Source organism: Zonotrichia albicollis, chromosome 4 (assembly GCF_047830755.1).
Source record: "Zonotrichia albicollis isolate bZonAlb1 chromosome 4, bZonAlb1.hap1, whole genome shotgun sequence".
NCBI lineage: Eukaryota > Metazoa > Chordata > Aves > Passeriformes > Passerellidae > Zonotrichia > Zonotrichia albicollis.
This window is the reverse complement of record NC_133822.1, coordinates 66,053,250-66,070,455: the sequence shown is the minus strand read 5'-3', so window position 1 is coordinate 66,070,455 and position 17,206 is coordinate 66,053,250. Positions and strand designations below refer to the sequence as shown.

The following is a 17,206-nucleotide window of genomic DNA, read 5'->3' as shown; positions in this document are numbered from 1 at the left end:
CCTACTTGTAAGACAGCTTTAGTGAATTTCATTTTCTTTTTTTTTTTTTTTTAATACATGATTCACTGAGACTAATCTGTCTACTATGAAGGATGTGTATCTTAGAGAAGGAAAAAGTCTGTCAGAATCCCTTGGCTTTTTTCCTAAAATCTACTACAGTCAAATTCTTGTTAGAGAATAAAAGGAACATCCGGTAGATACAAAGTCAAATGAAAAATTTGTGGCCTTACACTAGGAACTGCATAATTACCATTATCATTGGAAAGTGGTATCTCTGAAATGTATAGATAAAATGTCTGGTATCTCCATTTCACAGAATTCTGATTATAAGGTTCAACATTGCATTATGTGTTCATACCAAAAAGGAATAAGTTAATGCAAGCTTAACCCTGGAAAGAAGTTGTAAAGGAGCAACTGGTTCCGTGCTCTCCTCTTTATCCTATACAAGGTTGATATCAATATGCTGTGTCAGCTAAACTGGTAAGTGGGTAAATTGAAGGGAAAAGGTCCATATATAAAAATCCTCCAGTCTGTTTTTTTTATTATTATTGTAGTAGTAGTAGTAATAATAATAATAATAATAATAATAATAATAATAATAATAATAATAGTAATAATAATAATAATATAGTTGTTATTATCGTTATTGTTGTTGTTATTATTACTGCTATTGTTTTTATCAATTACTTGTACCTTGTTCAGGGAACATTGTCAGATTATTCAGGAATGCAATAAGGAAGAATAAGATCCACTTGGAATAGAACGTGGCAAGGGATATCTAGGGCAACAAGAAGAGCTTCTCCAAGTCCATCAGTAGCAAAAGGAAGACTAGGGAAAAGGCAGGCCTGCTGAGTGAGGGAGCTATGGTTTGTGAACAGGTTCATTCACACTCTTTGGTATGGAATAAGGAATTGGTTTTTTTAATGGATTATGTCAGCATGGAAGATGTGTGTGTTCTTTCCAATCCTATCTGGCTTTAATGTTTTCCAACATGGACACAAACTGAATTATAACAAATACTAACTTCAGAGTTCAAAGCAATCTTGAGGAGAAAGAAGCTGCAGTGCCAGTTCAGACAAAGACCCTGACCATGACTAACACAGTGTTACTGCAGTGTGGTGTGGCCCTAAAGTCAGGTGTCCAGCTAGCAGGAGGGCGGCCAACACCCAGCTGCCATGTGTGAGTGCCCCTCGGCGTCAGAAGGCTTCCGGCTGTGCTCACAGCGGACGGAATCGCTGCTGGCCGACGAGAGTCAAGAGTCCGGACACTCACTGGGGACTTATCAGATTTATTGTAGAACCCAGGAATGACAGACACCCAGGTGTTGAATCTAACCTGTCTGCCAGTGAGTGACCTCTAACAAAGGGTGCAACAGGGTTACAAAGGGGGGAGGAATTCATGGGAGGGGCTTACAAGGAACCAATAGGGGAAGGTAGGGGAGTGGACTTAACATAATAGGCACTGGGGAGAAACCAATAGTTACATTATAAGAGAGGGGCCCCAGAGCCACAGCCAATCATAACTCTCAGGTAGAAGAAGATTCTGGAAGCTTGGGAGGAGTGGAGAGTGATTGACTGGGCCCAGGGAGAAGAACAAATTCATATAAGGAAACACAGGGGAGGGGAAATTATGTAATCAGAGAGGATTGACATAAAATGGATAAAATGGCTACTGTGGCAGGAGTAACCAAGGTAACCAAATGACAGACAATACCATGGCGGGAAGAACTGGTGAGAGCAGAACCATTACAGAAAATGGGGGAGTGATACAGAAAATAGGGGAGTAATTAAATAAACTAACAGAACACACTACAACATCTTACAACTCTGGACTCCAGAGATTGCTTGGGATCATTTCTCATTCAAACATCATGTAGGTATATACAATACCTACAGCAGCTAATTCCTGCTCTGAGATTTAGTTTTCCTCAGTAAGTAGCCTAACTTATGGATGGGCCAACTATGCCAACTACTAGAGTGATGCAACTAAGACAAGTGGCACGATGTTGCTTTTAAGCTATTCTGTGGTCTTTGCATTCTGTTTGGTTTTGCTCTACTCTACTTGCTCTCAGAGTCAAGCACAATGATGGCACCTTGAATCTAGTCTAGTTTATTTATACCTTTTCAAAACAGGTAGCTTTAGAAAAATATAAGTTTAAAATTTTCAGCAAGGAGGATTTGAATCCATCAAAGTACTCTGCTTCCCATCTGCTAACTGGATTCTTGTGGAGATAGCAAAAAGCATCCCCATTGTATACCTCTTTTAAAGAATGCATTTCCAATCACAAAGAAGCAAAGTTTTTGCACTGATTTAGCATTCCCTTTTATTTTCTTTTTTCCCAGAGCAAGGACTCTGATTTCCATTCCAATGACATTTTCCATTTAATGAAAAATATTTTCACAATGTTCTAAGTAATAACTGATTAAGCTAGCATCAGAAACGTAATATTTTGTTTATTAATTTCTTTCCTGACATCCAATGACTGTGCAGACATAAGACTTCTTTTGAAATGACATTATTCATAAGTATGCAATTCTGTTTCTAATTTAAATACTCAAGACTCTGAACTTTTTTTTTCCAAATGACTTCTGTATTACTTAGCTTGTTTTGGGTGCATTTTTAATATCAGTAGAGTGAGATTAACATTTACATTTGTCATGAACTACTGCAGAGAGAGCAGGAATGCAGTGTCCATAGCAGTTTTTGATTTCCATCATACCAGCCTCAGAGCTCCTGCTGACATTATAATACTAACTCAAATATTAACATAAAATATTAAAAATACTATATGGATCCTGGTTGTGAATACTTGCTGAGAATGCTGAAGACACATTTTGCTCACAATAAATATTTGGAACACTATATGAAATGTCATGAACATTAACTGCAAAAAAGAGTTTTTAACAGACCACCTAAGTTGTGGTAAAGCCCACCACTCAGAGAAAACAGATTAAAAGGCAGCAGTAGTTTTCACTTAAGTGGCCTGATTTTTCACTGCAGTGAACTTTGTCTAGTAATTCATACCTTGCCAGTAAGGCTGGCATATTACAATAAGAAGATTCTCAAAGACATCAACTGTCACAGGACACAGTGTGAAGGAGAACCAAACAGAAAGTCTTTGCAAGGGTGGTTTTGTGATAAAGGTGTTAGAAAAACACTTGCACTAAATGCCACTTTTTTTCTGAACATGGACAAGTCTCGAGCTTAAATCCTGATCTCACAGAAGTTTAAAGGAAAACATCCTTTTATATCTGAATGAGAAATAAAGGTCTTTAAAGTACAACCCATTTTACAAATGTTGACATTATATGGATCAATAAGAAGGTTAAAAGATGCATATTTTTTAACTTAATCTATAAAAGAGCCAGTGTGATGAGGATTTATTCTTTCTTCAGTGCTGTCACCTCTTTTAATTTACAGATCTCTTTTTGCAATGAGAAAAATCAAACAAACCCTCGAATATTACTTCCTCACAATATTCTTGTAAGCATAAAATTCAAGGTTATTATGGCACTGGGGCATTATCCATGTTGTAGAAACCCCAGCTATACCTACAAGAGCTGACTCTTTACAACATAGACGTGCACAGATTTGTAAGTATGGTGATTAAGCCTGCACTGCAAAGGTTATAGGTTACCTCAGCCATGCTTCAAAACCTCATTGATGCCTATCATAGCTGGAAAGTTGACCAACTTGACTTTTGCTTATGGAAAACTGAGATAAAGTAAAATACAAAAGATATGGCTGATGCAATGAGTCCAGAGCATAAACACATTCCTGAATTATGGAAATGCCTGGTCTACTACGACAGCTATCTTTTATGGGCTTAAACTCAGTCCCTGAATTAAGGTGTTTATCAATTTATAAATTTATTTTTTTAAAAAATCCACTCTGAAGTTTAGAAGTAAAAGTTAGGTTGCAACCCTGCTCTTCTTTCCATTCTGTGAATGCTATTGCCTTGCAAATGTGCTGGTTTTGACTGCAGTAGAGATAATTTTCTTCACAATTGTTAGTATGGAGTTATGTTTTAGATTTGTGCTGGAAACAGTGTTGATAACACAGAGATGTTTCTCCTATTGCTGAGCAGTGTTTACTCAGAGCCAAGCATTTTCTGCTCCACACCCCACCAGGGAGAGGGCTGGGGCTGCACAAGGAGTGGGAGGGAACGCAGCCAGGAATCCTGACCCCAAATGATCCAAGACCATATGGCAGCATATAGAGCTCAGCAGCATTACAGGCAGAATGGGGGCTTCACACAAACTTTATGAGAGAGGGTAAAGTCCTCTTGTTACCAAAAGCCTAAATTGTCAGGGTAAACAAGACTCCCTAACACAGCCTTTCTAACGTTGGCGAGTAAGGCGTTACTGTATTCTTGGCCAAGAGGTGTGTGTGAGGCTGAAAAAGTTCCAGCCACCACACAAACACTGATACAGAACTTTTCCACTTATTTATAAACTTTTAGCAAACAAAGAAATTAATATTCAAGTTACATAATCCTAAATTACATAATTGTCTTCATTAGCTAGTATTCTATTCTCTATTGGTTATTGATCTCTCACTCTTGATGCTAATTTGATCCACATTCTTTAGTCCTTTTGTTATCTTTTTCTCAGATAAGAGTCTCCAGCTTTCCAGGCCTTAATCTCCTCTGTATCTTCTGGTTACTCCAGCAGCCTTGAATGATCAGAAATTTAGGATCCCAGATTTACAATCTTCAAATGCTTTTGACTTTTTTTATTGAAGCTCGTCGGGGTTAGTTTTAACAAACTTAAGTTTTTTATCATTTAATGGTCAAAGTAAGCAAATAAGTCCATGAAGAAACTTAATAAAGGGCTGGCTAAAAGTGAGCATGGTTTGCATTTAATTAAAGCAACTAATTAAAAATTAGTTTGGAAAGTAATATAATTTCCAACATTCCCATTAAGTCACAAGATATGGAAAGGATACACTTCTTTCTAAACTCCTTCCCAGAGACTTTGTCACCTGTTTATATCTAAAGGATTATACATGTGTAATTGAACCTTTACATAACTTTGTCCTGCAGAATTATGAATAGCAATCCAGATATATTTATATAAATATGTATGATTTATTATGATAATGATTAGAAAAAAAATTAATCAGAAGTATTTACTACACAATATAGGAGCTGTAACAACTGTTATAATATAGTGCATTATTTTGAAGCAATATCAAAGCAATTATATTAAAGCAATTGTATTAAGCTAGCAAAACAATTCTTAACTAGAGATTAATGCCACTCACCCATGACAATGCTAATTTTTCTCTCACCTTCCAGGTGTAAGAGGAGTTACCAGGAGGGATGACCCCACTCAAGGGAGGAATCACGCATACACTTCAAGAAGGCTTATGTCAGAAGACCCTGCCTTTAAAATTTGAGACTGGGTTTTTATAGTTCAGTATAAAGTAATTGACTCCCAGTCATATATCCCCAGGCCAGCTGCGTCAGCTCAGCAATTTTGGGTATGTTATCAGTATTATCACTTTTTCTTCCTTTATGCAGATATTGTGCCAATGTCAGGATGTTTCCCTTTGGGGCAGATGAGTCAGACTGGCTTCAGCATTATCCAGCACAAGAAGCAGCATGATGTCCCCTTCTTCAATTTAATTTAACGCTGATAGCTTTACCTATTAACTGCCTTCATCTCAATTCACAACTTTTCTTACTTTTACTCCTTGGATCCTTTACCCCATCCCACGGGGGTATGTGAGTGAGTGGGCAGTTCTGTGGGGCTAATTCCCAGCTGGGGTTAAATCATGACAGTTTGGCCTGGCATTTCATCTAGAGAGATTTGGGAATATTCTAACATATTTCACACACACCCATGTATATAATATGTTCTTTCAAACCCTTCAAGGCATAGATATCACTTTGAATCTCCTTATATATATATATATATATATGTATGAATGTGTAAAAACCACAGTTGACTTACAGATAAAAATTTGCCTTTAACAATACAACTTGCTGAGCCCCATGTTGGTGTGAGTCAAGGATTCACCTGCTTCTGCATGGGCCTGGGATTATTGATCAGACAAGGACTCACACCTGAGGCACTGCTGTCTTTGGACACCTGTTAGCCAGAGGCCGCTCCTGAGAATAGCATCTGCAGAAATTCATGTTTCTTCTAGAGCAGAGTTCAAATATTTGGAAACAGTAACTTGAAGAAAATGAAGAAAGCACCCACAAACAGTCCCATGGGAACGCAGGCAAACCCAAGAAAACACAAGCACCTCTCCTTCATTGTAAGAATTTTTCAACAGCCATCTTCCAAGCAGAAGGAGACTATCATTACCTTAGTTGAGATTTTGGTGGAACAAACCTATTCACCTAATTTAAATACAGCATAACTTTATTGGTTACTGTTCAAGCCTCAGCTTATTCTAGAAGCATGATATATCTCAAAAGCATTTTGGTAATTTATGTTTAAGCTAAGAGAGGTCTCTTGCCCATTAGCAAAGAAATTGAGATCTATCAAATGAGAAATAGACATTACTTCCATTAATAATAATATGAGTTCTGTCATAAAAGTGCAGAACAAAACACTTCTGCTCACCTTTGGAAGCAATTTTTTCTGTATTAAGTGCAAAGCCTTTAAAACAATAGGCATACCTCAGACCAGAGCTTGCATTACAAGATAGTTGTATCAATATAAACATGATTTTATTTTAAAAACTGTATCTAAACTGACAGTGAGCTGTGGCTCAGTGATAAACCCTGGGAAATAGGGTTTATAATGGAAACACTGACAGATTTCCTGCCCTTACAGCACTATCGTTATCTACTGCATTGCACATTAAGTGCACATATCACCTGATAAATACATAGCATGTTAAATCTGATAAAACTTTTACTGAATCAAATAGACAAGGAGTTGAGCATGATAAACAAGCTCGTGTATCTGATCCATCAGTTTCAGAAATAGATAAGTAAACAACTAAACATGATACAGTACATCACTGTCAGGTGATTAAGGTCACCCATTGAGAATTGCCATTCTCTGACTAAAAAGCTATTGTTGAAAAATCTGTCCAGAAGGTTTTATTTATCTATTTTTAATTGGGTCCACAAGCCTTTAACTAAAATTTGTGAACTAATTAATGCAGTGACACTCCTATACAACAGTACTCAAAAGAGTGTGCAGTTACCTGTTCTAATCTCTTTGTCAATGTGGACACTCCCCTTATGCAGAAAGTGGACTCATTTTAGCACATAAGTATATGCTAAGTATTTTTTCAAGTTTGACTCAGAAGGTGAAATCTTCTAAGATCAGTAACATATTTGGCCAAGAGAAAAATGGAGTAAAAATTATTTGATTAAATATTTGACAGTAGGAACCAAAAGAAGATTTTTCCTGCTGGAAAAAGCAATTTTAGCAGGTCAGTTTTGCCAAAGTGTGAAAAGCTGCAGTGAGAAAAGAGCAGAACAGCAGGCTACAGAAGAAGATGTGTTGTCAAGCATGATCCAGAAAGGTGAGTAGATTAATTTCTGCAAGAGAGAACAGTGTGCTGATTGCATGTCATGTGAGGCTGAACTGTTGGCTGCAGGAGTTAATATTTTATAGGAACCTTCTAAACCTGTTCAGTATGTAACCAACTTCATGTATTCCTCTGCTCTCATTTTTTTCTAAATGTATTTCTCATGTGCACTTGAATGAGCCACTGCCTTTAGCTGGTAGCAGGATCAAATTGGAGTGCTCTGCTTTGCAGTGCATATCATTTCTGCACACCAGTTTGTATTTTAAATACCTAGAGTCTAGCCATACTTTTTTCTGCCCATCATAATCATAATCTTTCCTTTTCATTGGTGTTCAGAGCCAGTAAATTATAATTTTGGTGCATGTCAGTCAGATAGTAGGGCATCCAGGATCTTGCCTTTGGTCAGTGACTGGTCCCCAGAGCAAGGAGCAAAAACCCCCACCATCAATCATTACAGATGGAGCTAACCTTGGTGAAGTGGATGCCAACTAATTCCCTAATAGATATACTTTCATTATTCTATTTTGATCATTTTCTAATCTAATAACAGTCTTATTGAGTCTCACTAAGCTATCACTGCAATTGTCTTGGCAAAGTGAGAGAAAATAAGAAAAAAACATTTTTTTATCAACGGTTCTTTTTCTGTACACATGTATATGCTTTTAAACTTTGATGAGTGTTCTCAGGAAAAAATGTTGCCTGACTTTTGCATGTTGATTAATATCTTCTCTTCCATTTACATTTCTCTGATTCAGTTTTCTTCATAAATTTTCAAATTCAAGATCAATCTCTGTTACCTGTACTATCTAATGTATTTTTCCATGCAGTTCCATGGTAATAAAAAATTACAAGGGGCTTTTCATATGCATATTATGATGATTCATTTTATAAAAGGAAGGGAAGGGAAGGGAAGGGAAGGGAAGGGAAGGGAAGGGAAGGGAAGGGAAGGGAAGGGAAGGGAAGGGAAGGGAAGGGAAGGGAAGGGAAGGGAAGGGAAGGGAAGGGAAGGGAAGGGAAGGGAAAACTGGGATTTATTTTTTTTTTAATTAAATGGATTTAAAGAGTATAAGAGAAAGAATAATCATTGCATAATCAGGAAATAGAATTATTTGTTGTGGATTTTCTTTTTTCAAACTGAGAAGAACCTAACAGAAAAATCATATAATAATAAAAGCTTTAAAAAAGAAAATAAAATATAAAACAGAGGGCAGCATACACGTTACATTTTAGCAGACAAAAATTTGTCCTGATCTCTTCCACCGGGAGCCCCCTTCAAAATATTCAATGCCTAGCTTGCTCTGTGCATACATAGATGCATGAGCATGCCTTTATGTTCATGTACTATTTGTATTTGTATAGATAAATAAAAATGCATGTCTATGTGCACACACACACATATATATACATGGCACCATACTGCATGCTAGAAATCATTGTGTGTTGGTAGAATGAAGCCATTCCTGTGCCAAAGCTCTTCATGTCTATCCCTGCCAGACATCTGCCACTTACAGTGGTCTGCTTTATGCCAGACCTGGGGTTACCTGGCTGCCCACTGGAAAGCATCCTCAGGGACTGGGGCTCCTGAAGCTGGCAGTGCTTGGCATCCTTTACTTAGCCCAAGCAACCAGACAATGCCCCAGTCCCTCCTGCCCTTAGACAATGCCCCACTCCCTCCTGCCCTTAGTGCTTCAGTAGCTCGAGTGGTGCTCTCTCCCTTCTGGGAGTTTTGGGAGGGCCAGGCCACATCTCTTCAGGTGCAGCTGCATTTACACTTCAGTTAGGCTTATTCCACTTATTCTGCCAGATTCATGAACATTATCCTTCATTTGGAAAGGAGACCTGACAGAATAAAGCCCCTCTTCCCTGAGATGTCACATTGCAGTGTTATGGGACATACCAGCACGTACAGCTGAGCAGAAACATAGGCAGGATGAGCCCCAGCAACTGTAAATATGTAGGTGTAGAAATAGCCCCTCACATCTGAGAGTGAAGTGGGTCAATGGCCACAATTATTTATAAAAGATTTTCAAAATTTTCCATGTCTACTGTGGCTTCCTTTTTTTTCCATCTTGGTATCCATAAGTAGCTAAAGTCAATACAACAGACAGAGCTGGTCTCATTGGAATCGCAGTATGGTGCTAAACAGAGATAAACAAGTCTGTTTTTTGAAATAACAATTTTTCTTATTGGCAAGGAAAATATTTTTAAATAGTATTTGAGAAGCAAAGTCAATAATAAAGCAGATGTTTGGTCATACAAAGGTAGAGCACCCCAAAATTTAGACACAGTCAATCGTCCTTCTTTACCACTGGTCTCAGCTGCAAAAGCAGTGTGAATAGCTTCATTCCTGTGAATGAAATGCAACACCTAGTGCTTTAAGACTGCTATTAGAAAGAAAAATATAAAAGCAAATATTAGGCTAGACTGCTTAGTGAATTTTTGTAATTAAAATTACATTACATTAGAACAGTATACATTACATGAGAGCAGTATAAATAGATTGATGTAATTTTAATGAAAGCTTCTAATGTTATTTTACTGTGAAATAATTCTGGATTCCCTTGCCTTTTAGTGCTGAGTTCAAAAGAAGAAAAATACTGTTGATGAAACTAAATGAGAGCTGAGATAATTTTAAATACTTAGTGAACTGAGAGAGACATGTTGTTTTTAAAATCCAGTTTTAATCTGTATTATTTACCACAGAACCATTACAGTCCATCATGTCATTGTGCTGCCATATAGACACACTAAATCCATTCTCTACATTCCTTGTGATCTTTTTTAGATGATTGCTTATGTACAATAGTTGCTTTTCAGACAAAAAATAATTCATACAATATTTTTTCCTTATGTTTAGAGAACATTACTGGGTCTGAGTTACAGGCATCTTAAAATATAAAGATAATGCTAAGATACTATTAGGAACAATGAGAAAATGTCATAGTAATTCAATTAGTTGTACAGACTCTTCACTGTATTTTATATTGGGTAGCTTTACACTCGTCCTTACCTGCCCACAGATAGGACACAGGTTAAGGATAAGCAGCTGTGTCCTGGTGTACTGGTAACCATTTGCACTTTCACTGCCACTAATTGAAAACCAAAAATTATGGTGCCTGCATGTGCATCTAATAATGACATTGAAATGCCTAGTGGAGATGAAGGGAGAGGAAGGCAAGAGACAAATCTTTACATGGGAAGTATTTAAGAATGCGAGTGAAAAGGATACAAAAGATGGTAAATACAACAGCCCTGAAGGCCAAAAATGTCTGTACATCACTCAGACAAGCATTGCAATGCAGACTCTGTACACAACTTGACAGTCAGGGCGATTTTCCATCATCTTTCCATCTTCCTCTATGCAGATGGCAAAGGAAAAACTTTTCATTAGCTTACAGAGGATCTGAGTGGGAAGTTGCTTAAATTATCCAGAAATTGGACTGCTAGAGGAAAGGGACAACTTTGATTGGGGAGACTTGTCTTCCAGTTCAAAATCATCAGCTAAAAATTCCTCTGGCACTATGTCCTTAGGCAGAGGCAGCCAGCCATATCAGTCATCTGAATTCCCAAGCTCCTCTCCTGTTTGGCTTTGTTACCAGAATCAGAGTCTGCAGCAATTCCTGCTGCTGGCAGCAGCCCTACTGCTGCTGCTGCAGGGTCTGCAATTGCTGCTACATGTGTTTTCAACTCATCTCTGAAACAAACCTCTCTAATGAGATATCTGGACTGCAATAACAAAAAATACAAGCCACTCTTTTGGCTGCTTTTAAACAAACAAATTAAAATTTTTAAAAAAACAACACCACCAAAACATACAAGCAAACAAAAATCCAAAATCAACACTGTGTACTTAAGGAGACTTTAACTTTTATTGCCTGCTTTCCAGGCAATTTTCAAATTACTGTTACAGAAGCAGTATCCTTTGAGAACGCAGCATGGGACAAAAGAGTTGTGACTCATTTTAGGCAGAACTAGAGTACACACCCACCCAGTATAGACATATTTTTGGTAGATCTCTTTGGTAGATCTGTGACATCTGCATGGTGATTTTGAATATCATAGTGACACTTGGAAACTAACTCTGTGTGGCTTAGCTCTGACAAACCAAGGGAGAGTTTTGAAGACATACAAATCCTATTGACCTTTTAACAGAGCTGGAATTAGACTCACAGAGAACTTCAGTGAGACAGCACCGGATTATTTTTGTTTTATTTATTTGAGTGTTTGACAATCTATTTTTGGTTTAATTTCTCTCTAATATATAGTGATGCTTGAGCTTTGCTATTCTTCCAAATGGGCAGACTATCCATATCTTTGACATGGCTGGATAATCTTTTCCCTTGCTTGGCCCTCATATACTCCTGTTCACTTTTTTTTCAAAGCAGAACCCTGCAGCGTTCCCAGAATATCATCATAATAGTGAAATAAGAAGGAAAGTAAATTTATCTTATTCAAAATGCTATCTTTCTGTTACTACAAAAGTATCTCAAACCATTAAAAATTTTTCTCTTCCTTTTGTAAAGATAAAAAATGGTGTGCAACAGTGTTAGTCAACTATGCCTTTTTCCAGTGCTATCTTTTAAACTGTACTCAGTTTAAATGGGAAGGTGAAAAAAAATCCTATTGTAACTAAAAATATGCTGAAAATATACTGCAAAGACATAATACAGCAAGGGTTACTCTATGTGAAATGTTGATTCCTAGTGCTTGAGAATTGATAGCTTTGCCTTTTGTTGGAGCAACCAGCCTGACTGAGCTTGGGCCGTGCAGCAGCATCTCAAGGAAGCAATGAGTGACAGCAGAGGGAGACTGCCTGCTGCAAGGTACCAAGGCTTCCAGCTGCCAGTCCAATCTGCTGCACAGGGAGGTTTCCTGATTGCCAGGGACCCAGATCTGGGACTTTGTGGAGGGGCTACCAAGGTTTGTCCTGTCCTGTCCACAAATTGATGCGTTGCCATTTGGAGAGATCTCACCAGAACATCATGGAGACCTACAAAGAGACAGGGAATTCACTTGATGAATGGTAAACCCATGCACTAGGACATGCTAGGGGCTGACAGTAAGTTTTTTTGGAGAAAAGAACCTGGCAGTCCTGGTAGAGAACAGGTCCAAGAGGAATTAGCAGGGATCCATCCCTGGATCAATTCCTGTCGGCGTCTTACCAAGCATTGCCAGGAGGTCGAAGGATGTGATTGTTCTCTGCCCAGCACTGGAGAGACACACTCCTAGTCCTGGGCTTCCCATGGAACGAAAGCAGTATGGATACACTGCTTCAGCAAAGAGCAATGAAAACTGTGAAAGGATTGGAGGATCTGGCATGTGAGGGAAGATTGATAGAGCTGGGACTGTTTGACCTGAAAAAAGAAAGGACAGGGAGAATCTTATCAATATGAATTCCTGGTAGGGGAAATGAAGAAGACAAATCCAAACTCCTATCAGTATCAATCTGTGAAAGGACAAGGGGCGACAGGCACAAACTGAAATACAGAAAATTTCACTTTGACATCATAACAGAAAACTTCTTTATGGTGTATCTGAGCACACAATATGGGAATAGTTGCTCAGTGTGGTTGCACAACTTTAATCCTGAGTAATATTCAATACCCAAATGGACACTACGTGGTACCTAACTACGTGGTCTAGCTGACTGTCTTGACCAAGGGGGCTGGACTAACCTCAAAGCTTCTATGACTCAATAAAACTATTCTATGACTCAATAATTCTATTTCAATATGTTTGCTTTTATGAGTTTACCTGATATGACCTTTTGTCGAGTTCGTTATTCTAATAAATCATTATCATTTTACAATACTTGAGCTAAATTACAGTAAAGGTATTTCAGTTATAACCTCATAGTGAAATGTGCAGTATTAAATGTTGCCACAGTGACAGCCTTGGAATACCTTGCAAAGGGCAGCTTTTATTGATGACCACAGGCATGCCTTAGACTTCACTGCACCTAGCAGATACGATGTGCAATAAAATATTGTTATTAACTGACAAAGTCTCACAAAGAAAAAGCTCTTTTAGAGTAAATTTTCACAAGGCTAATGACTACCTGTTACAAAGCAGAATGATGCAGATTCCCCAGGCAGGGGAAAAGAGAGCAAAAGAGAACTCCTTTATTGCAAAAACCAGGCCTTTTTATGCAATTGGTCCATTATCAGTTACATTCCATTTAAGCACAACAAATGTAGTTCAACCAATCCCCATAAACCACTCTGTGGACGTGTAATGGTTATATAACTTGTTTTTCTACCTCTAATTCAGCTGAGTCACTTTTCCATAGTCCTTTTCTACTCAGCCTAAGTAATGAGCCTGATTTAACAAGGGTAACAAGGCCCCTGTTTTGTAAGGTTTTGCCTCTCTGCAACAACTACCTGTATCTGAAAAATGCAAAGCAGAATTTATTTAACATTCTTGCATTTGCTTGCTGACTGAAAACTGAAATTTCCAATGTTATTTCATTTAAGTAGCATCAGCACTGAAAGATCAGATCCCAGGTGCTAGAAGCTAGGCTGCTCATCCACATAAGGGAACATGCTGGGTAGTTCAGCTATTATTTGCATATAATTTAAAAATCCCTTGAACATTTAAGGCCTGACCCCAAAGGGGGCTGGAGATGACATTTATTTTGTTAACCATCACAATACAATGAATGCAGAAAATGGTTTAAAATAACTTTAAAGGTAAAAGAAGAGAAGAAGGGAAGGCACTTTGCTAATTTTTACTTGATTCAACTTGTTCCCCACATGGATAAGCTACAGCTATTAGTACATCATTCATTTCATGGAATAGCAGCAAAAAATCAGTCCCATTATGATCTGTTAGTTAGCAAACAGTCAGCATGTCCTTCATTCTTCACATTATTTGGCTAGTGGTTTTACCTTTTTTTTCAGCTAACTTGTGCTTAAATTTTTAGCTAATTTGTGCTTAATTTCATGCAATGGATTTGACATTCAGGCATTAAAAAAAAATCTAAAGAAGAACTTTAAGAGTTTATAATTTTTTCCCAGAAGAGGATTCCCTACACTTTAGTCAGCCTTGAATATTGTCTGCCCAGTCTGTTCTCAAAAACTTCCAGTAATGATAATTCCACAGTCTCTCTAGATGGTCCTTTTCTGTGATTTATGGTTGGAAATCTTTTCCTAATACATAATCTAAATTTCCTTTGCTCTAATTTAAGACCATTACTTCTTGTTCTATCCAAGGTTGACACAGAGAACAGATTATTCCTTTCCTCTTTGTTACCACGTTCTGCATATCAAAGTGTGCTATTTTATATCCCTTCCAGTCATTTTTTTTTCTTCAAATCCTATCTTTTCTTCAGAGGTCGTGTTTTCAAGAACACTGCTCATTCTTCTTGTTCTTTTCTGCAATTTCTCTTATAAGCACCATTTTATAGTAATACACTGTTAAGATGATAAATTTAAAAAGTTGAAATCCTTTCAATTTGGAAACCTGACATTGTGTGAATGCCTAGTTTCACATCATTCCAGTTTTGTAAGAAAATTTCAGGGGCACAGTGTACAATGAATTTCAAAATAGCTCTAAACTTTATGAAGTCAAGTCACTTCTGGTTTTAGCTGCAATGGTTTAAGGTATTGCTTGTCCCAGTTGTCAATACCTCAGCCCCTCAAGTTGTCAATCCATTCCTGAGCTGTAAAGTTAGCCCTCATCAGCCAGCCTGTGAACAGAACTGCTGAAATATGAGTGTAGATTCTCCCCTGTCAGCTTTTTCAACGATGGCTGTAACCTTCAGCAAGGGGCAGAATGAGCAGCTAGAGGCTGCAATGCCCTAAGTACCCAGCTGTGCTTCAGAATGAGCCTCAGAGGCCCTAAGGAAAATATTTATTGAGGTATATCAAAAGATCACCTTTGCCAGGGACAGGTGCTTCTCACCTCCCTGAGGCCTGGTCACTTCAGAGGGCAGTTGTGGCCACCAGCTGTGATTATCTATCAAATGCTGGCCCAGAAAATCCATTACACAGGAGTTATTATTATGGCTGCCCAGACCATGCTTCAGCAGCCTCCTAAATTGTCATGATACTAATGCAAGTCATTATGATCATGAATGTATAAACATTTAACAAAACTGATATGTGTGGTCCGTGATTTTAAATTTTATAAAGTTAATTTGTAAAGTAACTTTTTATTGCTGTCTCTACTTCTTATTCGTCATGCATTGAATGAAGAAATACCATAGAAAACATTGATTTTTTTTCCCCTCTTCTTAGTGCTCCTTCATCTCTCATAAAAATATTTCCTACGTAAAACTTCATGCAAAGTGCTACTGTACTCAGACAGAAAATAACACATTTTTCAACTGATCCTGCTCATAGGCAGTCTTAAGCTTGACTGTTGTTCATTGCCATTACTCGGGATCTGACACTATCACACACACCACAAACAAAAAATGAACATTTTAAGTCATTAAACTGTATCATCCACTTGGGAACTATTTCTTCTCTTATTGAAATTATCCAAAATAACAGTTTTTCTGGCTATCTAAAACTGATTTGAAAATGGTGAGTAATCAAACAAAATTATCTGAGATTGCACAACTGCATTCTGAAATGTCTCAACACAACAGATATATTTTCAGCAGTAAGCACTTTTCAGGGAGTTTGGAAGCCATAATATGTTTTAGACCAAAATAATCCAAGTATAGACTGAAGAATGCAGTGTTTCTGAAGATAACATACAAGTTATTCCATCAGGAAAGCCAATTGGAATTTGTTTTTCAGATGATATAACAGGGATGAAGAAAAAAAAATCAAATTCCTCTGTCTTTTTGCTGTAATCACCCAACTTCAGGTAAGTGAAGCAGTCATAAATCTAGCTTTATGTGATAGCTCTTCTTAAATAAAGTAACCTGTTCCTTTTCTGAACATCTCCTTCATTTCACCTCAGCTTACAAAACTTGAAGACCACTTATTTACAGTCTCTGATGCTAATCAAGTAGGAAACAATAAATGTCTGTCAAAAGTGAGCTAGGGGATACATATTGGTTGATATTAAAAGTGAATTTGGAATTTTTGTCATCATACCATGTGTATAAAAATTCACTCTCTTTATTCCACATCTTTCACACCATAGCTTCATTCTTCTGATGTTCTCTGTGAGTCTGTGGCTGATGAAGTCTTGCCTTTCCCTAAAGGATCTCTACTGATTTTTTCTTTTCCACAGATTTTTTTTTAAGATTTAGCCTGAACACAAGAACTTTCAGAACACAGAAATTTGTTAAACCAGTGGGAAACACTATTTCCAATCTTGAAGAATCTTGCAAATGTGATAAGGTTGTAACTAATATTTAATTTCTCTTAAATTCCAGTGCAGAACCTACTTCTACACCAAAAGGATATGAAGTTAAGCCTTGAATGAATAATGATGCCTATTTGAAATGGAATTGTCTTTTTTTCTGACCACTTTCTAGATGTGACCATGTCTCTATGTGAGTAAAAGCAAAAGAATCTCCATTACACAACTGAAACCCTCCAAATGAAGTACCTATTAAAGGTGTCTGAAAGCACATTCCTTACTTTCAGAATTTGATATAGCAGTTAAGTGTATTTTGCTATGCATTTCCAGGTAGAATTGTAATTTATTTTCTCTGACAAAGAAAAAGGAGTAAAGAAAAGCGGAGTTAAAAAAAAAAAAAACAGTATTACAACTATATTGATTTGTTAAAGTACACACATTATAA

The 17,206-nt window shown here is 37.4% G+C and overlaps 1 long non-coding RNA gene across 1 annotated transcript in view; it reads left to right on the top strand.

Annotated features, from left to right (window-relative positions):
• The window catches only part of LOC141728934 (uncharacterized), a 77,913-nt gene extending 60,981 nt beyond the window's left edge, over nucleotides 1-16,932 (top strand). The window contains exons 2-4 of the long non-coding RNA XR_012580189.1: nucleotides 5,300-5,484; nucleotides 16,248-16,317; nucleotides 16,835-16,932. This is a non-coding gene — a long non-coding RNA (uncharacterized LOC141728934). The remainder of the gene's footprint in view (nucleotides 1-5,299; nucleotides 5,485-16,247; nucleotides 16,318-16,834) is intronic.
• The last annotated feature ends 274 nt before the right edge of the window (nucleotides 16,933-17,206 follow it).